This window comes from Garra rufa, chromosome 1 (genome assembly GCF_049309525.1).
Source record: "Garra rufa chromosome 1, GarRuf1.0, whole genome shotgun sequence".
In the NCBI taxonomy this organism is placed as follows: Eukaryota; Metazoa; Chordata; class Actinopteri; order Cypriniformes; family Cyprinidae; genus Garra; species Garra rufa.
Genome location: NC_133361.1, coordinates 101,813,069 through 101,838,210, shown reverse-complemented (window position 1 = coordinate 101,838,210; position 25,142 = coordinate 101,813,069). Strand labels below are relative to the sequence as shown.

The following is a 25,142-nucleotide window of genomic DNA, read 5'->3' as shown; positions in this document are numbered from 1 at the left end:
TCCACCAGTGCATGTACAATCAACAGAAAGTTTAATCCAAAATTTGCAGGTGGTGAATGGAAAGGTGAGCTCTAAGATTAGCAACTCCTCAATCCAACAGTTTGGTGACTGTCCATTGTTTGTAATGCTGCTCTCTTATGCAGTTCTACTTCCTGCTTCCTGTCATGTGTCTAGTCACATGACAGGCCAACCATCCATTTATGAAAGACACATACACTTAAAATGTTAAGAGTAATAAAATGGCCTAAAAAACATGTAAAACACTTAAAACTCTATAATACATTTAAATTATTGTAATAAATAGAGCGCTAAAACACGTCTTTCTAAAAGCCAGCATATTATATAAATAGTGAAGAAAAGGCAAAAGCTTACAGCACCTGGTATTCCCAGGCGGTCTCCCATCCAAGTACTAAACAGGCCCGACGCGGCTTAGCTTCCGAGATCAGACGAGATCGGGCGCTCTCAGCGCGGTATGGCCGTAAGCGAGGGTTGCTCCAAAAAGTGGGCTATTTAAAGATCAGCCTCCGTAAAAGCCAGCATATTATATAAATAGTGCAGAAAAGGCAAAAGCTTACAGCACCTGGTATTACCAGGAGGTCTCCCATCCAAGTACTAACCAGGCCCCACGCGGCTTAGCTTCCGAGATCAGACGAGATCGGGCGCTCTCAGCGCGGTATGGCCGTAAGTGAGGATTGCTACAAAAAGTGGGCTATTTAAAGATCAGCCTCCGTAAAAGCCAGCATATTATATAAATAGTGAAGAAAAGGCAAAAGCTTACAGCACCTGGTATTTCCTGGCGGTCTCCCATCCAAGTGTAACAATCGGCCTTATCAGCCGAGTTACAAGACTAAAATGGGGTCAGATTTAACTGTGAGAGATGACTAGTGGTTAAAAGAATGAGACATAAAAGAAGATTGGTTTAAATAGATTTGGTGTATTTACAAGGTTCACATAAAAGACTTTAAAACAACACGATAAAACTAGGTAAACTCTGTTAAAAGAATACAGTTCATATGTCCATACCCTAAAACAGTCCAAGAATCCCAGTGTGTTGATAAGTCCAATGTGAGTGTCCACCAGTGCATGTACAATCCACAGAAAGTTTAATCCAAAGTTTGCAGGTGGTGAATGGAAAGGTGAGCTCTAAGATTAGCAACTCCTCAATCCAACAGTTTGGTGACTGTCCGTTGTTTGGAATGCTGCTCTCTTATGCAGTTCTACTTCCTGCTTCCTGTCATGTGTCTAGTCACATGACAGGCCAACCATCCATTTATGAAAGACACATACACTTAAAATGTTAAGAGTAATAAAACGGCCTAAAAAACATGTAAAACACTTAAAACTCTATAATACATTTAAATGATTGTAATAAATAGAGCGGTAAAACACGTCTTTCTAAAAACCAGCATATTATATAAATAGTGAAGAAAAGGCAAAAGCTTACAGCACCTGAAATCTATTTGAACCAATCTTCTTTTATGTCTCTTTCTTTTAACCACTAGTCATCTCTCACAGTTAAATCTGACCCCATTTTAGTCTTGTAACTCGGCTGATTACAGCACCTGGTACTCCCTGGCGGTCTCCCATCCAAGTGTAACAATCGGCCTTATCAGCCGAGTTACAAGACGAAAATGGGGTCAGATTTAACTGTGAGAGATGACTAGTGGTTAAAAGAATGAGACAAAAGAAGATTGGTTCAAATAGATTTGGTGTATTTACAAGGTTCACATAAAAGACTTTAAAACAACACGATAAAACTAGGTAAACTCTGTTAAAAGAATACAGTTCTTTTGTCCATACCCTAAAACAGTCCAAGAATCCCAGTGTGTTGATAAGTCCAACGTGAGTGTCCACCAGTGCATGTACAATCAACAGAAAGTTTAATCCAAAATTTGCAGGTGGTGAATGGAAAGGTGAGCTCTAAGATTAGCAACTCCTCAATCCAACAGTTTGGTGACTGTCCATTGTTTGTAATGCTGCTCTCTTATGCAGTTCTACTTCCTGCTTCCTGTCATATGTCTAGTCACATGACAGGCCAACCATCCATTTATGAAAGACACATACACTTAAAATGTTAAGAGTAATAAAATGGCCTAAAACATGTAAAACATTTAAAACTCTATAATACATTTAAATTATTGTAATAAATAGAGCGCTAAAACATGTCTTTCTTAAAGCCAGCATATTATATAAATAGTGAAGAAAAGGCAAAAGCTTACAGCACCTGGTATTCCAAGGCGGTCTCCCATCCAAGTACTAACCAGGCCCGACACTGCTTAGCTTCCGAGATCAGACGAGATCAGGCGCTCTCAGCACGGTATGGCCGTAAGCGAGGGTTGCTCCAAAAAGTGGGCTATTTAAAGATCAGCCTCCGTAAAAGCCAGCATATTATATAAATAGTGAAGAAAAGGCAAAAGCTTACAGCACCTGGTATTTCCTGGCGGTCTCCCATCCAAGTGTAACAATCGGCCTTATCAGCCGAGTTACAAGACTAAAATGGGGTCAGATTTAACTGTGAGAGATGACTAGTGGTTAAAAGAATGAGACATAAAAGAAGATTGGTTTAAATAGATTTTGTGTATTTACAAGGTTCACATAAAAGACTTTAAAACAACACGATAAAACTAGGCAAACTCTGTTAAAAGAATACAGTTCATTTGTCCATACCCTAAAACAGTCCAAGAATCCCAGTGTGTTGATAAGTCCAACGTGAGTGTCCACCAGTGCATGTACAATCCACAGAAAGTTTAATCCAAAGTTTGCAGGTGGTGAATGGAAAGTTGAGCTCTAAGATTAGCAACTCCTCAATCCAACAGTTTGGTGACTGTCCGTTGTTTGGAATGCTGCTCTCTTATGCAGTTCTACTTCCTGCTTCCTGTCATGTGTCTAGTCACATGACAGGCCAACCATCCATTTATGAAAGACACATACACTTAAAATGTTAAGAGTAATAAAATGGCCTAAAAAACATGTAAAACACTTAAAACTCTATAATACATTTAAATGATTGTAATAAATAGAGCGGTAAAACACGTCTTTCTAAAAACCAGCATATTATATAAATAGTGAAGAAAAGGCAAAAGCTTACAGCACCTGAAATCTATTTGAACCAATCTTCTTTTATGTCTCTTTCTTTTAACCACTAGTCATCTCTCACAGTTAAATCTGACCCCATTTTAGTCTTGTAACTCGGCTGATTACAGCACCTGGTACTCCCTGGCGGTCTCCCATCCAAGTGTAACAATCGGCCTTATCAGCCGAGTTACAAGACTAAAATGGGGTCAGATTTAACTGTGAGAGATGACTAGTGGTTAAAAGAATGAGACATAAAAGAAGATTGGTTTAAATAGATTTGGTGTATTTACAAGGTTCACATAAAAGACTTTAAAACAACACGATAAAACTAGGTAAACTCTGTTAAAAGAATACAGTTCATTTGTCCATACCCTAAAACAGTCCAAGAATCCCAGTGTGTTGATAAGTCCAACGTGAGTGTCCACCAGTGCATGTACAATCCACAGAAAGTTTAATCCAAAGTTTGCAGGTGGTGAATGGAAAGGTGAGCTCTAAGATTAGCAACTCCTCAATCCAACAGTTTGGTGACTGTCTGTTGTTTGGAATGCTGCTCTCTTATGCAGTTCTACTTCCTGCTTCCTGTCATATGTCTAGTCACATGACAGGCCAACCATCCATTTATGAAAGACACATACACTTAAAATGTTAAGAGTAATAAAAAGGCCTAAAAAACATGTAAAACACTTAAAACTCTATAATACATTTAAATTATTGTAATAAATAGAGCGCTAAAACACGTCTTTCTTAAAGCCAGCATATTATATAAATAGTGAAGAAAAGGCAAAAGCTTACAGCACCTGGTATTCCCAGGCTGTCTCCCATCCAAGTACTAACCAGGCCCGACACTGCTTAGCTTCCGAGATCAGACCAGATCGGGCGCTCTCAGCGCGGTATGGCCGTAAGCGAGGGTTGCTCCAAAAAGTGGGCTATTTAAAGATCAGCCTCCGTAAAAGCCAGCATATTATATAAATAGTGAAGAAAAGGCAGATGCTTACAGCACCTGGTATTCCCAGGCGGTCTCCCATCCAAGTACTAACCAGGCCTGATGCTGCTTAGCTTCCGAGATCAGATGAGATCGGGCGCTCTCAGCACGGTATGGCCGTAAGCGAGGGTTGCTCCAAAAAGTGGGCTATTTAAAGATCAGCCTCCGTAAAAACCAGCATATTATATAAATAGTGAAGAAAAGGCAAAAGCTTACAGCACCTGAAATCTATTTGAACCAATCTTCTTTTATGTCTCTTTCTTTTAACCACTAGTCATCTCTCACAGTTAAATCTGACCCCATTTTAGTCTTGTAACTCGGCTGATTACAGCACCTGGTACTCCCTGGCGGTCTCCCATCCAAGTGTAACAATCGGCCTTATCAGCCGAGTTACAAGACGAAAATGGGGTCAGATTTAACTGTGAGAGATGACTAGTGGTTAAAAGAATGAGACAAAAGAAGATTGGTTCAAATAGATTTGGTGTATTTACAAGGTTCACATAAAAGACTTTAAAACAACACGATAAAACTAGGTAAACTCTGTTAAAAGAATACAGTTCTTTTGTCCATACCCTAAAACAGTCCAAGAATCCCAGTGTGTTGATAAGTCCAACGTGAGTGTCCACCAGTGCATGTACAATCAACAGAAAGTTTAATCCAAAATTTGCAGGTGGTGAATGGAAAGGTGAGCTCTAAGATTAGCAACTCCTCAATCCAACAGTTTGGTGACTGTCCATTGTTTGTAATGCTGCTCTCTTATGCAGTTCTACTTCCTGCTTCCTGTCATGTGTCTAGTCACATGACAGGCCAACCATCCATTTATGAAAGACACATACACTTAAAATGTTAAGAGTAATAAAATGGCCTAAAAAACATGTAAAACACTTAAAACTCTATAATACATTTAAATTATTGTAATAAATAGAGCGCTAAAACACGTCTTTCTAAAAGCCAGCATATTATATAAATAGTGAAGAAAAGGCAAAAGCTTACAGCACCTGGTATTCCCAGGCGGTCTCCCATCCAAGTACTAAACAGGCCCGACGCGGCTTAGCTTCCGAGATCAGACGAGATCGGGCGCTCTCAGCGCGGTATGGCCGTAAGCGAGGGTTGCTCCAAAAAGTGGGCTATTTAAAGATCAGCCTCCGTAAAAGCCAGCATATTATATAAATAGTGCAGAAAAGGCAAAAGCTTACAGCACCTGGTATTACCAGGAGGTCTCCCATCCAAGTACTAACCAGGCCCCACGCGGCTTAGCTTCCGAGATCAGACGAGATCGGGCGCTCTCAGCGCGGTATGGCCGTAAGTGAGGATTGCTACAAAAAGTGGGCTATTTAAAGATCAGCCTCCGTAAAAGCCAGCATATTATATAAATAGTGAAGAAAAGGCAAAAGCTTACAGCACCTGGTATTTCCTGGCGGTCTCCCATCCAAGTGTAACAATCGGCCTTATCAGCCGAGTTACAAGACTAAAATGGGGTCAGACTTAACTGTGAGAGATGACTAGTGGTTAAAAGAATGAGACATAAAAGAAGATTGGTTTAAATAGATTTGGTGTATTTACAAGGTTCACATAAAAGACTTTAAAACAACACGATAAAACTAGGTAAACTCTGTTAAAAGAATACAGTTCATATGTCCATACCCTAAAACAGTCCAAGAATCCCAGTGTGTTGATAAGTCCAATGTGAGTGTCCACCAGTGCATGTACAATCCACAGAAAGTTTAATCCAAAGTTTGCAGGTGGTGAATGGAAAGGTGAGCTCTAAGATTAGCAACTCCTCAATCCAACAGTTTGGTGACTGTCCGTTGTTTGTCATGCTGCTCTCTTATGCAGTTCTACTTCCTGCTTCCTGTCATATGTCTAGTCACATGACAGGCCAACCATCCATTTATGAAAGACACATACACTTAAAATGTTAAGAGTAATAAAATGGCCTAAAACATGTAAAACACTTAAAACTCTATAATACATTTAAATTATTGTAATAAATAGAGCGCTAAAACACGTCTTTCTAAAAGCCAGCATATTATATAAATAGTGAAGAAAAGGCAAAAGCTTACAGTACCTGGTATTCCCAGGCGGTCTCCCATCCAAGTACTAACCAGGCCCGACGCTGCTTAGCTTCCGAGATCAGACGAGATCGGGCGCTCTCAGCACGGTATGGCCGTAAGCGAGGGTTGCTCCAAAAAGTGGGCTATTTAAAGATCAGCCTCCGTAAAAGCCAGCATATTATATAAATAGTGAAGAAAAGGCAGAAGCTTACAGCACCTGGTATTCCCAGGCGGTCTCCCATCCAAGTACTAACCAGGCCCGACACTGCTTAGCTTCCGAGATCAGACGAGATCAGGCGCTATCAGCACGGTATGGCCGTAAGCGAGGGTTGCTCCAAAAAGTGGGCTATTTAAAGATCAGCCTCCGTAAAAGCCAGCATATTATATAAATAGTGAAGAAAAGGCAAAAGCTTACAGCACCTGGTATTTCCTGGCGGTCTCCCATCCAAGTGTAACAATCGGCCTTATCAGCCGAGTTACAAGACTAAAATGGGGTCAGATTTAACTGTGAGAGATGACTAGTGGTTAAAAGAATGAGACATAAAAGAAGATTGGTTTAAATAGATTTTGTGTATTTACAAGGTTCACATAAAAGACTTTAAAACAACACGATAAAACTAGGCAAACTCTGTTAAAAGAATACAGTTCATTTGTCCATACCCTAAAACAGTCCAAGAATCCCAGTGTGTTGATAAGTCCAACGTGAGTGTCCACCAGTGCATGTACAATCCACAGAAAGTTTAATCCAAAGTTTGCAGGTGGTGAATGGAAAGTTGAGCTCTAAGATTAGCAACTCCTCAATCCAACAGTTTGGTGACTGTCCGTTGTTTGGAATGCTGCTCTCTTATGCAGTTCTACTTCCTGCTTCCTGTCATGTGTCTAGTCACATGACAGGCCAACCATCCATTTATGAACGACACATACACTTAAAATGTTAAGAGTAATAAAATGGCCTAAAAAACATGTAAAACACTTAAAACTCTATAATACATTTAAATGATTGTAATAAATAGAGCGGTAAAACACGTCTTTCTAAAAACCAGCATATTATATAAATAGTGAAGAAAAGGCAAAAGCTTACAGCACCTGAAATCTATTTGAACCAATCTTCTTTTATGTCTCTTTCTGTTAACCACTAGTCATCTCTCACAGTTAAATCTGACCCCATTTTAGTCTTGTAACTCGGCTGATTACAGCACCTGGTACTCCCTGGCGGTCTCCCATCCAAGTGTAACAATCGGCCTTATCAGCCGAGTTACAAGACTAAAATGGGGTCAGATTTAACTGTGAGAGATGACTAGTGGTTAAAAGAATGAGACATAAAAGAAGATTGGTTTAAATAGATTTGGTGTATTTACAAGGTTCACATAAAAGACTTTAAAACAACACGATAAAACTAGGTAAACTCTGTTAAAAGAATACAGTTCATTTGTCCATACCCTAAAACAGTCCAAGAATCCCAGTGTGTTGATAAGTCCAACGTGAGTGTCCACCAGTGCATGTACAATCCACAGAAAGTTTAATCCAAAGTTTGCAGGTGGTGAATGGAAAGGTGAGCTCTAAGATTAGCAACTCCTCAATCCAACAGTTTGGTGACTGTCCGTTGTTTGTCATGCTGCTCTCTTATGCAGTTCTACTTCCTGCTTCCTGTCATATGTCTAGTCACATGACAGGCCAACCATCCATTTATGAAAGACACATACACTTAAAATGTTAAGAGTAATAAAATGGCCTAAAACATGTAAAACACTTAAAACTCTATAATACATTTAAATTATTGTAATAAATAGAGCGCTAAAACACGTCTTTCTAAAAGCCAGCATATTATATAAATAGTGAAGAAAAGGCAAAAGCTTACAGCACCTGGTATTCCCAGGCGGTCTCCCATCCAAGTACTAACCAGGCCCGACGCTGCTTAGCTTCCGAGATCAGACGAGATCGGGCGCTCTCAGCACGGTATGGCCGTAAGCGAGGGTTGCTCCAAAAAGTGGGCTATTTAAAGATCAGCCTCCGTAAAAGCCAGCATATTATATAAATAGTGAAGAAAAGGCAGAAGCTTACAGCACCTGGTATTCCCAGGCGGTCTCCCATCCAAGTACTAACCAGGCCCGACACTGCTTAGCTTCCGAGATCAGACGAGATCAGGCGCTATCAGCACGGTATGGCCGTAAGCGAGGGTTGCTCCAAAAAGTGGGCTATTTAAAGATCAGCCTCCGTAAAAGCCAGCATATTATATAAATAGTGAAGAAAAGGCAAAAGCTTACAGCACCTGGTATTTCCTGGCGGTCTCCCATCCAAGTGTAACAATCGGCCTTATCAGCCGAGTTACAAGACTAAAATGGGGTCAGATTTAACTGTGAGAGATGACTAGTGGTTAAAAGAATGAGACATAAAAGAAGATTGGTTTAAATAGATTTTGTGTATTTACAAGGTTCACATAAAAGACTTTAAAACAACACGATAAAACTAGGCAAACTCTGTTAAAAGAATACAGTTCATTTGTCCATACCCTAAAACAGTCCAAGAATCCCAGTGTGTTGATAAGTCCAACGTGAGTGTCCACCAGTGCATGTACAATCCACAGAAAGTTTAATCCAAAGTTTGCAGGTGGTGAATGGAAAGTTGAGCTCTAAGATTAGCAACTCCTCAATCCAACAGTTTGGTGACTGTCCGTTGTTTGGAATGCTGCTCTCTTATGCAGTTCTACTTCCTGCTTCCTGTCATGTGTCTAGTCACATGACAGGCCAACCATCCATTTATGAACGACACATACACTTAAAATGTTAAGAGTAATAAAATGGCCTAAAAAACATGTAAAACACTTAAAACTCTATAATACATTTAAATGATTGTAATAAATAGAGCGGTAAAACACGTCTTTCTAAAAACCAGCATATTATATAAATAGTGAAGAAAAGGCAAAAGCTTACAGCACCTGAAATCTATTTGAACCAATCTTCTTTTATGTCTCTTTCTGTTAACCACTAGTCATCTCTCACAGTTAAATCTGACCCCATTTTAGTCTTGTAACTCGGCTGATTACAGCACCTGGTACTCCCTGGCGGTCTCCCATCCAAGTGTAACAATCGGCCTTATCAGCCGAGTTACAAGACTAAAATGGGGTCAGATTTAACTGTGAGAGATGACTAGTGGTTAAAAGAATGAGACATAAAAGAAGATTGGTTTAAATAGATTTGGTGTATTTACAAGGTTCACATAAAAGACTTTAAAACAACACGATAAAACTAGGTAAACTCTGTTAAAAGAATACAGTTCATTTGTCCATACCCTAAAACAGTCCAAGAATCCCAGTGTGTTGATAAGTCCAACGTGAGTGTCCACCAGTGCATGTACAATCCACAGAAAGTTTAATCCAAAGTTTGCAGGTGGTGAAAGGAAAGGTGAGCTCTAAGATTAGCAACTCCTCAATCCAACAGTTTGGTGACTCTCCGTTGTTTGGAATGCTGCTCTCTTATGCAGTTCTACTTCCTGCTTCCTGTCATGTGTCTAGTCACATGACAGGCCAACCATCCATTTATGAAAGACACATACACTTAAAATGTTAAGAGTAATAAAATGGCCTAAAAAACATGTAAAACACTTAAAACTCTATAATACATTTAAATGATTGTAATAAATAGAGCGGTAAAACACGTCTTTCTAAAAACCAGCATATTATATAAATAGTGAAGAAAAGGCAAAAGCTTACAGCACCTGGTATTCCCAGGTGGTCTCCCATCCAAGTACTAACCAGGCCCGACGCTGCTTAGCTTCCGAGATCAGACGAGATCGGGCGCTCTCAGCGCGGTATGGCCGTAAGCGAGGGTTGCTCCAAAAAGTGGGCTATTTAAAGATCAGCCTCCGTAAAAGCCAGCATATTATATAAATAGTGAAGAAAAGGCAAAAGCTTACAGCACCTGGTATTTCCTGGCGGTCTCCCATCCAAGTGTAACAATCGGCCTTATCAGCCGAGTTACAAGACTAAAATGGGGTCAGATTTAACTGTGAGAGATGACTAGTGGTTAAAAGAATGAGACATAAAAGAAGATTGGTTTAAATAGATTTTGTGTATTTACAAGGTTCACATAAAAGACTTTAAAACAACATGATAAAACTAGGTAAACTCTGTTAAAAGAATACAGTTCATATGTCCATACCCTAAAACAGTCCAAGAATCCCAGTGTGTTGATAAGTCCAATGTGAGTGTCCACCAGTGCATGTACAATCCACAGAAAGTTTAATCCAAAGTTTGCAGGTGGTGAATGGAAAGGTGAGCTCTAAGATTAGCAACTCCTCAATCCAACAGTTTGGTGACTGTCCGTTGTTTGGAATGCTGCTCTCTTATGCAGTTCTACTTCCTGCTTCCTGTCATGTGTCTAGTCACATGACAGGCCAACCATCCATTTATGAAAGACACATACACTTAAAATGTTAAGAGTAATAAAACGGCCTAAAAAACATGTAAAACACTTAAAACTCTATAATACATTTAAATGATTGTAATAAATAGAGCGGTAAAACACGTCTTTCTAAAAACCAGCATATTATATAAATAGTGAAGAAAAGGCAAAAGCTTCCAGCACCTGAAATCTATTTGAACCAATCTTCTTTTATGTCTCTTTCTTTTAACCACTAGTCATCTCTCACAGTTAAATCTGACCCCATTTTAGTCTTGTAACTCGGCTGATTACAGCACCTGGTACTCCCTGGCGGTCTCCCATCCAAGTGTAACAATCGGCCTTATCAGCCGAGTTACAAGACGAAAATGGGGTCAGATTTAACTGTGAGAGATGACTAGTGGTTAAAAGAATGAGACAAAAGAAGATTGGTTCAAATAGATTTGGTGTATTTACAAGGTTCACATAAAAGACTTTAAAACAACACGATAAAACTAGGTAAACTCTGTTAAAAGAATACAGTTCTTTTGTCCATACCCTAAAACAGTCCAAGAATCCCAGTGTGTTGATAAGTCCAACGTGAGTGTCCACCAGTGCATGTACAATCAACAGAAAGTTTAATCCAAAATTTGCAGGTGGTGAATGGAAAGGTGAGCTCTAAGATTAGCAACTCCTCAATCCAACAGTTTGGTGACTGTCCATTGTTTGTAATGCTGCTCTCTTATGCAGTTCTACTTCCTGCTTCCTGTCATGTGTCTAGTCACATGACAGGCCAACCATCCATTTATGAAAGACACATACACTTAAAATGTTAAGAGTAATAAAATGGCCTAAAAAACATGTAAAACACTTAAAACTCTATAATACATTTAAATTATTGTAATAAATAGAGCGCTAAAACACGTCTTTCTAAAAGCCAGCATATTATATAAATAGTGAAGAAAAGGCAAAAGCTTACAGCACCTGGTATTCCCAGGCGGTCTCCCATCCAAGTACTAAACAGGCCCGACGCGGCTTAGCTTCCGAGATCAGACGAGATCGGGCGCTCTCAGCGCGGTATGGCCGTAAGCGAGGGTTGCTCCAAAAAGTGGGCTATTTAAAGATCAGCCTCCGTAAAAGCCAGCATATTATATAAATAGTGCAGAAAAGGCAAAAGCTTACAGCACCTGGTATTACCAGGAGGTCTCCCATCCAAGTACTAACCAGGCCCCACGCGGCTTAGCTTCCGAGATCAGACGAGATCGGGCGCTCTCAGCGCGGTATGGCCGTAAGTGAGGATTGCTCCAAAAAGTGGGCTATTTAAAGATCAGCCTCCGTAAAAGCCAGCATATTATATAAATAGTGAAGAAAAGGCAAAAGCTTACAGCACCTGGTATTTCCTGGCGGTCTCCAATCCAAGTGTAACAATCGGCCTCATCAGCCGAGTTACAAGTCTAAAGTGGGGTCAGATTTAACTGTGAGAGATGACTAGTGGTTAAAAGAATGAGACATAAAAGAAGATTGGTTTAAATAGATTTTGTGTATTTACAAGGTTCACATAAAAGACTTTAAAACAACACGATAAAACTAGGCAAACTCTGTTAAAAGAATACAGTTCATTTGTCCATACCCTAAAACAGTCCAAGAATCCCAGTGTGTTGATAAGTCCAACGTGAGTGTCCACCAGTGCATGTACAATCCACAGAAAGTTTAATCCAAAGTTTGCAGGTGGTGAATGGAAAGGTGAGCTCTAAGATTAGCAACTCCTCAATCCAACAGTTTGGTGACTGTCCGTTGTTTGGAATGCTGCTCTCTTATGCAGTTCTACTTCCTGCTTCCTGTCATGTGTCTAGTCACATGACAGGCCAACCATCCATTTATGAAAGACACATACACTTAAAATGTTAAGAGTAATAAAATGGCCTAAAAAACATGTAAAACACTTAAAACTCTATAATACATTTAAATGATTGTAATAAATAGAGCGGTAAAACACGTCTTTCTAAAAACCAGCATATTATATAAATAGTGAAGAAAAGGCAAAAGCTTACAGCACCTGAAATCTATTTGAACCAATCTTATTTTATGTCTCTTTCTTTTAACCACTAGTCATCTCTCACAGTTAAATCTGACCCCATTTTAGTCTTGTAACTCGGCTGATTACAGCACCTGGTACTCCCTGGCGGTCTCCCATCAAAGTGTAACAATCGGCCTTATCAGCCGAGTTACAAGACTAAAATGGGGTCAGATTTAACTGTGAGAGATGACTAGTGGTTAAAAGAATGAGACATAAAAGAAGATTGGTTTAAATAGATTTGGTGTATTTACAAGGTTCACATAAAAAACTTTAAAACAACACGATAAAACTAGGTAAACTCTGTTAAAAGAATACAGTTCATTTGTCCATACCCTAAAACAGTCCAAGAATCCCAGTGTGTTGATAAGTCCAACGTGAGTGTCCACCAGTGCATGTACAATCCACAGAAAGTTTAATCCAAAGTTTGCAGGTGGTGAATGGAAAGGTGAGCTCTAAGATTAGCAACTCCTCAATCCAACAGTTTGGTGACTGTCCGTTGTTTGGAATGCTGCTCTCTTATGCAGTTCTACTTCCTGCTTCCTGTCATGTGTCTAGTCACATGACAGGCCAACCATCCATTTATGAAAGACACATACACTTAAAATGTTAAGAGTAATAAAATGGCCTAAAAAACATTTAAAACACTTAAAACTCTATAATACATTTAAATGATTGTAATAAATAGAGCGGTAAAACACGTCTTTCTAAAAACCAGCATATTATATAAATAGTGAAGAAAAGGCAAAAGCTTACAGCACCTGAAATCTATTTGAACCAATCTTCTTTTATGTCTCTTTCTTTTAACCACTAGTCATCTCTCACAGTTAAATCTGACCCCATTTTAGTCTTGTAACTCGGCTGATTACAGCACCTGGTACTCCCTGGCGGTCTCCCATCCAAGTGTAACAATCGGCCTTATCAGCCGAGTTACAAGACGAAAATGGGGTCAGATTTAACTGTGAGAGATGACTAGTGGTTAAAAGAATGAGACAAAAGAAGATTGGTTCAAATAGATTTGGTGTATTTACAAGGTTCACATAAAAGACTTTAAAACAACACGATAAAACTAGGTAAACTCTGTTAAAAGAATACAGTTCTTTTGTCCATACCCTAAAACAGTCCAAGAATCCCAGTGTGTTGATAAGTCCAACGTGAGTGTCCACCAGTGCATGTACAATCAACAGAAAGTTTAATCCAAAATTTGCAGGTGGTGAATGGAAAGGTGAGCTCTAAGATTAGCAACTCCTCAATCCAACAGTTTGGTGACTGTCCATTGTTTGTAATGCTGCTCTCTTATGCAGTTCTACTTCCTGCTTCCTGTCATGTGTCTAGTCACATGACAGGCCAACCATCCATTTATGAAAGACACATACACTTAAAATGTTAAGAGTAATAAAATGGCCTAAAAAACATGTAAAACACTTAAAACTCTATAATACATTTAAATTATTGTAATAAATAGAGCGCTAAAACACGTCTTTCTAAAAGCCAGCATATTATATAAATAGTGAAGAAAAGGCAAAAGCTTACAGCACCTGAAATCTATTTGAACCAATCTTCTTTTATGTCTCTTTCTTTTAACCACTAGTCATCTCTCACAGTTAAATCTGACCCCATTTTAGTCTTGTAACTCGGCTGATTACAGCACCTGGTACTCCCTGGCGGTCTCCCATCCAAGTGTAACAATCGGCCTTATCAGCCGAGTTACAAGACGAAAATGGGGTCAGATTTAACTGTGAGAGATGACTAGTGGTTAAAAGAATGAGACAAAAGAAGATTGGTTCAAATAGATTTGGTGTATTTACAAGGTTCACATAAAAGACTTTAAAACAACACGATAAAACTAGGTAAACTCTGTTAAAAGAATACAGTTCTTTTGTCCATACCCTAAAACAGTCCAAGAATCCCAGTGTGTTGATAAGTCCAACGTGAGTGTCCACCAGTGCATGTACAATCAACAGAAAGTTTAATCCAAAATTTGCAGGTGGTGAATGGAAAGGTGAGCTCTAAGATTAGCAACTCCTCAATCCAACAGTTTGGTGACTGTCCATTGTTTGTAATGCTGCTCTCTTATGCAGTTCTACTTCCTGCTTCCTGTCATGTGTCTAGTCACATGACAGGCCAACCATCCATTTATGAAAGACACATACACTTAAAATGTTAAGAGTAATAAAATGGCCTAAAAAACATGTAAAACACTTAAAACTCTATAATACATTTAAATTATTGTAATAAATAGAGCGCTAAAACACGTCTTTCTAAAAGCCAGCATATTATATAAATAGTGAAGAAAAGGCAAAAGCTTACAGCACCTGGTATTCCCAGGAGGTCTCCCATCCAAGTACTAACCAGGCCCCACGCGGCTTAGCTCCCGAGATCAGACGAGATCGGGCGCTCTCAGCACGGTATGGCCGTAAGCGAGGATTGCTCCAAAAAGTGGGCTATTTAAAGATCAGCCTCCGTAAAAGCCAGCATATTATATAAATAGTGAAGAAAAGGCAAAAGCTTACAGCACCTGGTATTTCCTGGCGGTCTCCCATCCAAGTGTAACAATCGGCCTTATCAGCCGAGTTACAAGACTAAAATGGGGTCAGACTTAACTGTGAGAGATGACTAGTGGTTAAAAGAATGAGACATAAAAGAAGATTGGTTTAAATAGATTTTGTGTATTTACAAGGTTCACATAAAAGACTTTAAAACAACACGATAAAACTAGGCAAACTCTGTTAAAAGAATACAGTTCATTTGTCCATACCCTAAAACAGTCCAAGAATCCCAGTGTGTTGATAAGTCCAACGTGAGTGTCCACCAGTGCATGTACAATCCACAGAAAGTTTAATCCAAAGTTTGCAGGTGGTGAATGGAAAGGTGAGCTCTAAGATTAGCAACTCCTCAATCCAACAGTTTGGTGACTGTCCGTTGTTTGGAATGCTGCTCTCTTATGCAGTTCTACTTCCTGCTTCCTGTCATGTGTCTAGTCACATGACAGGCCAACCATCCATTTATGAAAGACACATACACTTAAAATGTTAAGAGTAATAAAATGGCCTAAAAAACATGTAAAACACTTAAAACTCTATAATACATTTAAATGATTGTAATAAATAGAGCGGTAAAACACGTCTTTCTAAAAACCAGCATATTATATAAATAGTGAAGAAAAGGCAAAAGCTTACAGCACCTGAAATCTATTTGAACCAATCTTCTTTTATGTCTCTTTCTTTTAACCACTAGTCATCTCTCACAGTTAAATCTGACCCCATTTTAGTCTTGTAACTCGGCTGATTACAGCACCTGGTACTCCCTGGCGGTCTCCCATCCAAGTGTAACAATCGGCCTTATCAGCCGAGTTACAAGACTAAAATGGGGTCAGATTTAACTGTGAGAGATGACTAGTGGTTAAAAGAATGAGACATAAAAGAAGATTGGTTTAAATAGATTTGGTGTATTTACAAGGTTCACATAAAAGACTTTAAAACAACACGATAAAACTAGGTAAACTCTGTTAAAAGAATACAGTTCATATGTCCATACCCTAAAACAGTCCAAGAATCCCAGTGTGTTGATAAGTCCAATGTGAGTGTCCACCAGTGCATGTACAATCCACAAAAAGTTTAATCCAAAGTTTGCAGGTGGTGAATGGAAAGGTGAGCTCTAAGATTAGCAACTCCTCAATCCAACAGTTTGGTGACTGTCCGTTGTTTGGAATGCTGCTCTCTTATGCAGTTCTACTTCCTGCTTCCTGTCATGTGTCTAGTCACATGACAGGCCAACCATCCATTTATGAAAGACACATACACTTAAAATGTTAAGAGTAATAAAACGGCCTAAAAAACATGTAAAACACTTAAAACTCTATAATACATTTAAATGATTGTAATAAATAGAGCGGTAAAACACGTCTTTCTAAAAACCAGCATATTATATAAATAGTGAAGAAAAGGCAAAAGCTTACAGCACCTGAAATCTATTTGAACCAATCTTCTTTTATGTCTCTTTCTTTTAACCACTAGTCATCTCTCACAGTTAAATCTGACCCCATTTTAGTCTTGTAACTCGGCTGATTACAGCACCTGGTACTCCCTGGCGGTCTCCCATCCAAGTGTAACAATCGGCCTTATCAGCCGAGTTACAAGACGAAAATGGGGTCAGATTTAACTGTGAGAGATGACTAGTGGTTAAAAGAATGAGACAAAAGAAGATTGGTTCAAATAGATTTGGTGTATTTACAAGGTTCACATAAAAGACTTTAAAACAACACGATAAAACTAGGTAAACTCTGTTAAAAGAATACAGTTCTTTTGTCCATACCCTAAAACAGTCCAAGAATCCCAGTGTGTTGATAAGTCCAACGTGAGTGTCCACCAGTGCATGTACAATCAACAGAAAGTTTAATCCAAAATTTGCAGGTGGTGAATGGAAAGGTGAGCTCTAAGATTAGCAACTCCTCAATCCAACAGTTTGGTGACTGTCCATTGTTTGTAATGCTGCTCTCTTATGCAGTTCTACTTCCTGCTTCCTGTCATGTGTCTAGTCACATGACAGGCCAACCATCCATTTATGAAAGACACATACACTTAAAATGTTAAGAGTAATAAAATGGCCTAAAAAACATGTAAAACACTTAAAACTCTATAATACATTTAAATTATTGTAATAAATAGAGCGCTAAAACACGTCTTTCTAAAAGCCAGCATATTATATAAATAGTGAAGAAAAGGCAAAAGCTTACAGCACCTGGTATTCCCAGGCGGTCTCCCATCCAAGTACTAAACAGGCCCGACGCGGCTTAGCTTCCGAGATCAGACGAGATCGGGCGCTCTCAGCGCGGTATGGCCGTAAGCGAGGGTTGCTCCAAAAAGTGGGCTATTTAAAGATCAGCCTCCGTAAAAGCCAGCATATTATATAAATAGTGCAGAAAAGGCAAAAGCTTACAGCACCTGGTATTACCAGGAGGTCTCCCATCCAAGTACTAACCAGGCCCCACGCGGCTTAGCTTCCGAGATCAGACGAGATCGGGCGCTCTCAGCGCGGTATGGCCGTAAGTGAGGATTGCTCCAAAAAGTGGGCTATTTAAAGATCAGCCTCCGTAAAAGCCAGCATATTATATAAATAGTGAAGAAAAGGCAAAAGCTTACAGCACCTGGTATTTCCTGGCGGTCTCCAATCCAAGTGTAACAATCGGCCTCATCAGCCGAGTTACAAGTCTAAAGTGGGGTCAGATTTAACTGTGAGAGATGACTAGTGGTTAAAAGAATGAGACATAAAAGAAGATTGGTTTAAATAGATTTTGTGTATTTACAAGGTTCACATAAAAGACTTTAAAACAACACGATAAAACTAGGCAAACTCTGTTAAAAGAATACAGTTCATTTGTCCATACCCTAAAACAGTCCAAGAATCCCAGTGTGTTGATAAGTCCAACGTGAGTGTCCACCAGTGCATGTACAATCCACAGAAAGTTTAATCCAAAGTTTGCAGGTGGTGAATGGAAAGGTGAGCTCTAAGATTAGCAACTCCTCAATCCAACAGTTTGGTGACTGTCCGTTGTTTGGAATGCTGCTCTCTTATGCAGTTCTACTTCCTGCTTCCTGTCATGTGTCTAGTCACATGACAGGCCAACCATCCATTTATGAAAGACACATACACTTAAAATGTTAAGAGTAATAAAATGGCCTAAAAAACATGTAAAACACTTAAAACTCTATAATACATTTAAATGATTGTAATAAATAGAGCGGTAAAACACGTCTTTCTAAAAACCAGCATATTATATAAATAGTGAAGAAAAGGCAAAAGCTTACAGCACCTGAAATCTATTTGAACCAATCTTCTTTTATGTCTCTTTCTTTTAACCACTAGTCATCTCTCACAGTTAAATCTGACCCCATTTTAGTCTTGTAACTCGGCTGATTACAGCACCTGGTACTCCCTGGCGGTCTCCCATCCAAGTGTAACAATCGGCCTTATCAGCCGAGTTACAAGACTAAAATGGGGTCAGATTTAACTGTGAGAGATGACTAGTGGTTAAAAGAATGAGACATAAAAGAAGATTGGTTTAAATAGATTTGGTGTATTTACAAGGTTCACATAAAAAACTTTAAAACAACACGATAAAACTAGGTAAACTCTGTTAAAAGAATACAGTTCATTTGTCCATACCCTAAAACAGTCCAAGAATCCCAGTGTGTTGATAAGTCCAACGTGAGTGTCCACCAGTGCATGTACAATCCACAGAAAGTTTAATCCAAAGTTTGCAGGTGGTGAATGGAAAGGTGAGCTCTAAGATTAGCAACTCCTCAATCCAACAGTTTGGTGACTGTCCGTTGTTTGGAATGCTGCTCTCTTATGCAGTTCTACTTCCTGCTTCCTGTCATGTGTCTAGTCACATGACAGGCCAACCATCCATTTATGAAAGACACATACACTTAAAATGTTAAGAGTAATAAAATGGCCTAAAAAACTTTTAAAACACTTAAAACTCTATAATACATTTAAATGATTGTAATAAATAGAGCGGTAAAACACGTCTTTCTAAAAACCAGCATATTATATAAATAGTGAAGAAAAGGCAAAAGCTTACAGCACCTGAAATCTATTTGAACCAATCTTCTTTTATGTCTCTTTCTTTTAACCACTAGTCATCTCTCACAGTTAAATCTGACCCCATTTTAGTCTTGTAACTCGGCTGATTACAGCACCTGGTACTCCCTGGCGGTCTCCCATCCAAGTGTAACAATCGGCCTTATCAGCCGAGTTACAAGACGAAAATGGGGTCAGATTTAACTGTGAGAGATGACTAGTGGTTAAAAGAATGAGACAAAAGAAGATTGGTTCAAATAGATTTGGTGTATTTACAAGGTTCACATAAAAGACTTTAAAACAACACGATAAAACTAGGTAAACTCTGTTAAAAGAATACAGTTCTTTTGTCCATACCCTAAAACAGTCCAAGAATCCCAGTGTGTTGATAAGTCCAACGTGAGTGTCCACCAGTGCATGTACAATCAACAGAAAGTTTAATCCAAAATTTGCAGGTGGTGAATGGAAAGGTGAGCTCTAAGATTAGCAACTCCTCAATCCAACAGTTTGGTGACTGTCCATTGTTTGTAATGCTGCTCTCTTATGCAGTTCTACTTCCTGCTTCCTGTCATGTGTCTAGTCACATGACAGGCCAACCATCCATTTATGAAAGACACATACACTTAAAATGTTAAGAGTAATAAAATGGCCTAAAAAACATGTAAAACACTTAAAACTCTATAATACATTTAAATTATTGTAATAAATAGAGCGCTAAAACACGTCTTTCTAAAAGCCAGCATATTATATAAATAGTGAAGAAAAGGCAAAAGCTTACAGCACCTGGTATTCCCAGGAGGTCTCCCATCCAAGTACTAACCAGGCCCCACGCGGCTTAGCTCCCGAGATCAGACGAGATCGGGCGCTCTCAGCACGGTATGGCCGTAAGCGAGGATTGCTCCAAAAAGTGGGCTATTTAAAGATCAGCCTCCGTAAAAGCCAGCATATTATATAAATAGTGAAGAAAAGGCAAAAGCTTACAGCACCTGGTATTTCCTGGCGGTCTCCCATCCAAGTGTAACAATCGGCCTTATCAGCCGAGTTACAAGACTAAAATGGGGTCAGACTTAACTGTGAGAGATGACTAGTGGTTAAAAGAATGAGACATAAAAGAAGATTGGTTTAAATAGATTTTGTGTATTTACAAGGTTCACATAAAAGACTTTAAAACAACACGATAAAACTAGGCAAACTCTGTTAAAAGAATACAGTTCATTTGTCCATACCCTAAAACAGTCCAAGAATCCCAGTGTGTTGATAAGTCCAACGTGAGTGTCCACCAGTGCATGTACAATCCACAGAAAGTTTAATCCAAAGTTTGCAGGTGGTGAATGGAAAGGTGAGCTCTAAGATTAGCAACTCCTCAATCCAACAGTTTGGTGACTGTCCGTTGTTTGGAATGCTGCTCTCTTATGCAGTTCTACTTCCTGCTTCCTGTCATGTGTCTAGTCACATGACAGGCCAACCATCCATTTATGAAAGACACATACACTTAAAATGTTAAGAGTAATAAAATGGCCTAAAAAACATGTAAAACACTTAAAACTCTATAATACATTTAAATTATTGTAATAAATAGAGCGCTAAAACACGTCTTTCTAAAAGCCAGCATATTATATAAATAGTGAAGAAAAGGCAAAAGCTTACAGCACCTGGTATTCCCAGGAGGTCTCCCATCCAAGTACTAACCAGGCCCCACGCGGCTTAGCTCCCGAGATCAGACGAGATCGGGCGCTCTCAGCACGGTATGGCCGTAAGCGAGGATTGCTCCAAAAAGTGGGCTATTTAAAGATCAGCCTCCGTAAAAGCCAGCATATTATATAAATAGTGAAGAAAAGGCAAAAGCTTACAGCACCTGGTATTTCCTGGCGGTCTCCCATCCAAGTGTAACAATCGGCCTTATCAGCCGAGTTACAAGACTAAAATGGGGTCAGACTTAACTGTGAGAGATGACTAGTGGTTAAAAGAATGAGACATAAAAGAAGATTGGTTTAAATAGATTTTGTGTATTTACAAGGTTCACATAAAAGACTTTAAAACAACACGATAAAACTAGGCAAACTCTGTTAAAAGAATACAGTTCATTTGTCCATACCCTAAAACAGTCCAAGAATCCCAGTGTGTTGATAAGTCCAACGTGAGTGTCCACCAGTGCATGTACAATCCACAGAAAGTTTAATCCAAAGTTTGCAGGTGGTGAATGGAAAGGTGAGCTCTAAGATTAGCAACTCCTCAATCCAACAGTTTGGTGACTGTCCGTTGTTTGGAATGCTGCTCTCTTATGCAGTTCTACTTCCTGCTTCCTGTCATGTGTCTAGTCACATGACAGGCCAACCATCCATTTATGAAAGACACATACACTTAAAATGTTAAGAGTAATAAAATGGCCTAAAAAACATGTAAAACACTTAAAACTCTATAATACATTTAAATGATTGTAATAAATAGAGCGGTAAAACACGTCTTTCTAAAAACCAGCATATTATATAAATAGTGAAGAAAAGGCAAAAGCTTACAGCACCTGAAATCTATTTGAACCAATCTTCTTTTATGTCTCTTTCTTTTAACCACTAGTCATCTCTCACAGTTAAATCTGACCCCATTTTAGTCTTGTAACTCGGCTGATTACAGCACCTGGTACTCCCTGGCGGTCTCCCATCCAAGTGTAACAATCGGCCTTATCAGCCGAGTTACAAGACTAAAATGGGGTCAGATTTAACTGTGAGAGATGACTAGTGGTTAAAAGAATGAGACATAAAAGAAGATTGGTTTAAATAGATTTGGTGTATTTACAAGGTTCACATAAAAGACTTTAAAACAACACGATAAAACTAGGTAAACTCTGTTAAAAGAATACAGTTCTTTTGTCCATACCCTAAAACAGTCCAAGAATCCCAGTGTGTTGATAAGTCCAACGTGAGTGTCCACCAGTGCATGTACAATCAACAGAAAGTTTAATCCAAAATTTGCAGGTGGTGAATGGAAAGGTGAGCTCTAAGATTAGCAACTCCTCAATCCAACAGTTTGGTGACTGTCCATTGTTTGTAATGCTGCTCTCTTATGCAGTTCTACTTCCTGCTTCCTGTCATGTGTCTAGTCACATGACAGGCCAACCATCCATTTATGAAAGACACATACACTTAAAATGTTAAGAGTAATAAAATGGCCTAAAAAACATGTAAAACACTTAAAACTCTATAATACATTTAAATTATTGTAATAAATAGAGCGCTAAAACACGTCTTTCTAAAAGCCAGCATATTATATAAATAGTGAAGAAAAGGCAAAAGCTTACAGCACCTGGTATTCCCAGGAGGTCTCCCATCCAAGTACTAACCAGGCCCCACGCGGCTTAGCTTCCGAGATCAGACGAGATCGGGCGCTCTCAGCGCGGTATGGCCGTAAGCAAGGATTGCTCCAAAAAGTGGGCTATTTAAAGATCAGCCTCCGTAAAAGCCAGCATATTATATAAATAGTGAAGAAAAGGCAAAAGCTTACAGCACCTGGTATTTCCTGGCGGTCTCCCATCCAAGTACTAACCAGGCCCGACACTGCTTAGCTTCCGAGATCAGACGAGATCAGGCGCTATCAGCACGGTATGGCCGTAAGCGAGGGTTGCTCCAAAAAGTGGGCTATTTAAAGATCAGCCTCCGTAAAAGCCAGCATATTATATAAATAGTGAAGAAAAGGCAAAAGCTTACAGCACCTGGTATTTCCTGGCGGTCTCCCATCCAAGTGTAACAATCGGCCTTATCAGCCGAGTTACAAGACTAAAATGGGGTCAGATTTAACTGTGAGAGATGACTAGTGGTTAAAAGAATGAGACATAAAAGAAGATTGGTTTAAATAGATTTTGTGTATTTACAAGGTTCACATAAAAGACTTTAAAACAACACGATAAAACTAGGCAAACTCTGTTAAAAGAATACAGTTCATTTGTCCATACCCTAAAACAGTCCAAGAATCCCAGTGTGTTGATAAGTCCAACGTGAGTGTCCACCAGTGCATGTACAATCCACAGAAAGTTTAATCCAAAGTTTGCAGGTGGTGAATGGAAAGTTGAGCTCTAAGATTAGCAACTCCTCAATCCAACAGTTTGGTGACTGTCCGTTGTTTGGAATGCTGCTCTCTTATGCAGTTCTACTTCCTGCTTCCTGTCATGTGTCTAGTCACATGACAGGCCAACCATCCATTTATGAACGACACATACACTTAAAATGTTAAGAGTAATAAAATGGCCTAAAAAACATGTAAAACACTTAAAACTCTATAATACATTTAAATGATTGTAATAAATAGAGCGGTAAAACACGTCTTTCTAAAAACCAGCATATTATATAAATAGTGAAGAAAAGGCAAAAGCTTACAGCACCTGAAATCTATTTGAACCAATCTTCTTTTATGTCTCTTTCTGTTAACCACTAGTCATCTCTCACAGTTAAATCTGACCCCATTTTAGTCTTGTAACTCGGCTGATTACAGCACCTGGTACTCCCTGGCGGTCTCCCATCCAAGTGTAACAATCGGCCTTATCAGCCGAGTTACAAGACTAAAATGGGGTTAGATTTAACTGTGAGAGATGACTAGTGGTTAAAAGAATGAGACATAAAAGAAGATTGGTTTAAATAGATTTGGTGTATTTACAAGGTTCACATAAAAGACTTTAAAACAACACGATAAAACTAGGTAAACTCTGTTAAAAGAATACAGTTCATTTGTCCATACCCTAAAACAGTCCAAGAATCCCAGTGTGTTGATAAGTCCAACGTGAGTGTCCACCAGTGCATGTACAATCCACAGAAAGTTTAATCCAAAGTTTGCAGGTGGTGAATGGAAAGGTGAGCTCTAAGATTAGCAACTCCTCAATCCAACAGTTTGGTGACTCTCCGTTGTTTGGAATGCTGCTCTCTTATGCAGTTCTACTTCCTGCTTCCTGTCATGTGTCTAGTCACATGACAGGCCAACCATCCATTTATGAAAGACACATACACTTAAAATGTTAAGAGTAATAAAATGGCCTAAAAAACATGTAAAACACTTAAAACTCTATAATACATTTAAATGATTGTAATAAATAGAGCGGTAAAACACGTCTTTCTAAAAACCAGCATATTATATAAATAGTGAAGAAAAGGCAAAAGCTTACAGCACCTGGTATTCCCAGGTGGTCTCCCATCCAAGTACTAACCAGGCCCGACGCTGCTTAGCTTCCGAGATCAGACGAGATCGGGCGCTCTCAGCGCGGTATGGCCGTAAGCGAGGGTTGCTCCAAAAAGTGGGCTATTTAAAGATCAGCCTCCGTAAAAGCCAGCATATTATATAAATAGTGAAGAAAAGGCAAAAGCTTACAGCACCTGGTATTTCCTGGCGGTCTCCCATCCAAGTGTAACAATCGGCCTTATCAGCCGAGTTACAAGACTAAAATGGGGTCAGATTTAACTGTGAGAGATGACTAGTGGTTAAAAGAATGAGACATAAAAGAAGATTGGTTTAAATAGATTTGGTGTATTTACAAGGTTCACATAAAAGACTTTAAAACAACATGATAAAACTAGGTAAACTCTGTTAAAAGAATACAGTTCATATGTCCATACCCTAAAACAGTCCAAGAATCCCAGTGTGTTGATAAGTCCAATGTGAGTGTCCACCAGTGCATGTACAATCCACAGAAAGTTTAATCCAAAGTTTGCAGGTGGTGAATGGAAAGGTGAGCTCTAAGATTAGCAACTCCTCAATCCAACAGTTTGGTGACTGTCCGTTGTTTGGAATGCTGCTCTCTTATGCAGTTCTACTTCCTGCTTCCTGTCATGTGTCTAGTCACATGACAGGCCAACCATCCATTTATGAAAGACACATACACTTAAAATGTTAAGAGTAATAAAACGGCCTAAAAAACATGTAAAACACTTAAAACTCTATAATACATTTAAATGATTGTAATAAATAGAGCGGTAAAACACGTCTTTCTAAAAACCAGCATATTATATAAATAGTGA

At 39.1% G+C, this 25,142-nt stretch overlaps 22 non-coding genes across 22 annotated transcripts; all 22 read right to left on the bottom strand.

The window, feature by feature from the left end:
• Positions 1 to 365: 365 nt before the first annotated feature.
• On the bottom strand, positions 366 to 484 carry LOC141317602 (5S ribosomal RNA). The gene has a single exon (XR_012351971.1). It is a non-coding gene; the product is annotated as a 5S ribosomal RNA (ribosomal RNA).
• Positions 485 to 568: 84 nt separating this feature from the next.
• On the bottom strand, positions 569 to 687 carry LOC141319155 (5S ribosomal RNA). Its single transcript, XR_012353428.1, has one exon. It is a non-coding gene; the product is annotated as a 5S ribosomal RNA (ribosomal RNA).
• Positions 688 to 2,212: 1,525 nt separating this feature from the next.
• LOC141318812 (5S ribosomal RNA) lies at positions 2,213 to 2,331 on the bottom strand. Its single transcript, XR_012353106.1, has one exon. It is a non-coding gene; the product is annotated as a 5S ribosomal RNA (ribosomal RNA).
• Positions 2,332 to 3,860: 1,529 nt separating this feature from the next.
• On the bottom strand, positions 3,861 to 3,979 carry LOC141319232 (5S ribosomal RNA). Its single transcript, XR_012353500.1, has one exon. It is a non-coding gene; the product is annotated as a 5S ribosomal RNA (ribosomal RNA).
• An 84-nt stretch (positions 3,980 to 4,063) lies between these two features.
• LOC141311642 (5S ribosomal RNA) lies at positions 4,064 to 4,182 on the bottom strand. The gene has a single exon (XR_012349107.1). It is a non-coding gene; the product is annotated as a 5S ribosomal RNA (ribosomal RNA).
• An 861-nt stretch (positions 4,183 to 5,043) lies between these two features.
• Positions 5,044 to 5,162, bottom strand: LOC141317601 (5S ribosomal RNA). The gene has a single exon (XR_012351970.1). It is a non-coding gene; the product is annotated as a 5S ribosomal RNA (ribosomal RNA).
• Positions 5,163 to 5,246: 84 nt separating this feature from the next.
• Positions 5,247 to 5,365, bottom strand: LOC141319154 (5S ribosomal RNA). Its single transcript, XR_012353427.1, has one exon. It is a non-coding gene; the product is annotated as a 5S ribosomal RNA (ribosomal RNA).
• Positions 5,366 to 6,113: 748 nt separating this feature from the next.
• LOC141314208 (5S ribosomal RNA) lies at positions 6,114 to 6,232 on the bottom strand. Its single transcript, XR_012350105.1, has one exon. It is a non-coding gene; the product is annotated as a 5S ribosomal RNA (ribosomal RNA).
• An 84-nt stretch (positions 6,233 to 6,316) lies between these two features.
• Positions 6,317 to 6,435, bottom strand: LOC141316533 (5S ribosomal RNA). Its single transcript, XR_012351427.1, has one exon. It is a non-coding gene; the product is annotated as a 5S ribosomal RNA (ribosomal RNA).
• Positions 6,436 to 7,962: 1,527 nt separating this feature from the next.
• On the bottom strand, positions 7,963 to 8,081 carry LOC141294669 (5S ribosomal RNA). The gene has a single exon (XR_012340965.1). It is a non-coding gene; the product is annotated as a 5S ribosomal RNA (ribosomal RNA).
• An 84-nt stretch (positions 8,082 to 8,165) lies between these two features.
• LOC141316522 (5S ribosomal RNA) lies at positions 8,166 to 8,284 on the bottom strand. The gene has a single exon (XR_012351426.1). It is a non-coding gene; the product is annotated as a 5S ribosomal RNA (ribosomal RNA).
• A 1,529-nt stretch (positions 8,285 to 9,813) lies between these two features.
• On the bottom strand, positions 9,814 to 9,932 carry LOC141318862 (5S ribosomal RNA). Its single transcript, XR_012353153.1, has one exon. It is a non-coding gene; the product is annotated as a 5S ribosomal RNA (ribosomal RNA).
• Positions 9,933 to 11,459: 1,527 nt separating this feature from the next.
• On the bottom strand, positions 11,460 to 11,578 carry LOC141317599 (5S ribosomal RNA). The gene has a single exon (XR_012351968.1). It is a non-coding gene; the product is annotated as a 5S ribosomal RNA (ribosomal RNA).
• An 84-nt stretch (positions 11,579 to 11,662) lies between these two features.
• LOC141319153 (5S ribosomal RNA) lies at positions 11,663 to 11,781 on the bottom strand. The gene has a single exon (XR_012353426.1). It is a non-coding gene; the product is annotated as a 5S ribosomal RNA (ribosomal RNA).
• A 3,083-nt stretch (positions 11,782 to 14,864) lies between these two features.
• Positions 14,865 to 14,983, bottom strand: LOC141318640 (5S ribosomal RNA). Its single transcript, XR_012352944.1, has one exon. It is a non-coding gene; the product is annotated as a 5S ribosomal RNA (ribosomal RNA).
• A 2,306-nt stretch (positions 14,984 to 17,289) lies between these two features.
• LOC141317598 (5S ribosomal RNA) lies at positions 17,290 to 17,408 on the bottom strand. Its single transcript, XR_012351967.1, has one exon. It is a non-coding gene; the product is annotated as a 5S ribosomal RNA (ribosomal RNA).
• Positions 17,409 to 17,492: 84 nt separating this feature from the next.
• Positions 17,493 to 17,611, bottom strand: LOC141319152 (5S ribosomal RNA). Its single transcript, XR_012353425.1, has one exon. It is a non-coding gene; the product is annotated as a 5S ribosomal RNA (ribosomal RNA).
• Positions 17,612 to 19,917: 2,306 nt separating this feature from the next.
• Positions 19,918 to 20,036, bottom strand: LOC141318639 (5S ribosomal RNA). Its single transcript, XR_012352943.1, has one exon. It is a non-coding gene; the product is annotated as a 5S ribosomal RNA (ribosomal RNA).
• A 750-nt stretch (positions 20,037 to 20,786) lies between these two features.
• On the bottom strand, positions 20,787 to 20,905 carry LOC141318638 (5S ribosomal RNA). The gene has a single exon (XR_012352942.1). It is a non-coding gene; the product is annotated as a 5S ribosomal RNA (ribosomal RNA).
• A 1,529-nt stretch (positions 20,906 to 22,434) lies between these two features.
• Positions 22,435 to 22,553, bottom strand: LOC141310026 (5S ribosomal RNA). Its single transcript, XR_012347578.1, has one exon. It is a non-coding gene; the product is annotated as a 5S ribosomal RNA (ribosomal RNA).
• An 84-nt stretch (positions 22,554 to 22,637) lies between these two features.
• Positions 22,638 to 22,756, bottom strand: LOC141319121 (5S ribosomal RNA). Its single transcript, XR_012353395.1, has one exon. It is a non-coding gene; the product is annotated as a 5S ribosomal RNA (ribosomal RNA).
• A 1,529-nt stretch (positions 22,757 to 24,285) lies between these two features.
• On the bottom strand, positions 24,286 to 24,404 carry LOC141317679 (5S ribosomal RNA). The gene has a single exon (XR_012352042.1). It is a non-coding gene; the product is annotated as a 5S ribosomal RNA (ribosomal RNA).
• Between the last annotated feature and the right edge of the window lie 738 nt (positions 24,405 to 25,142).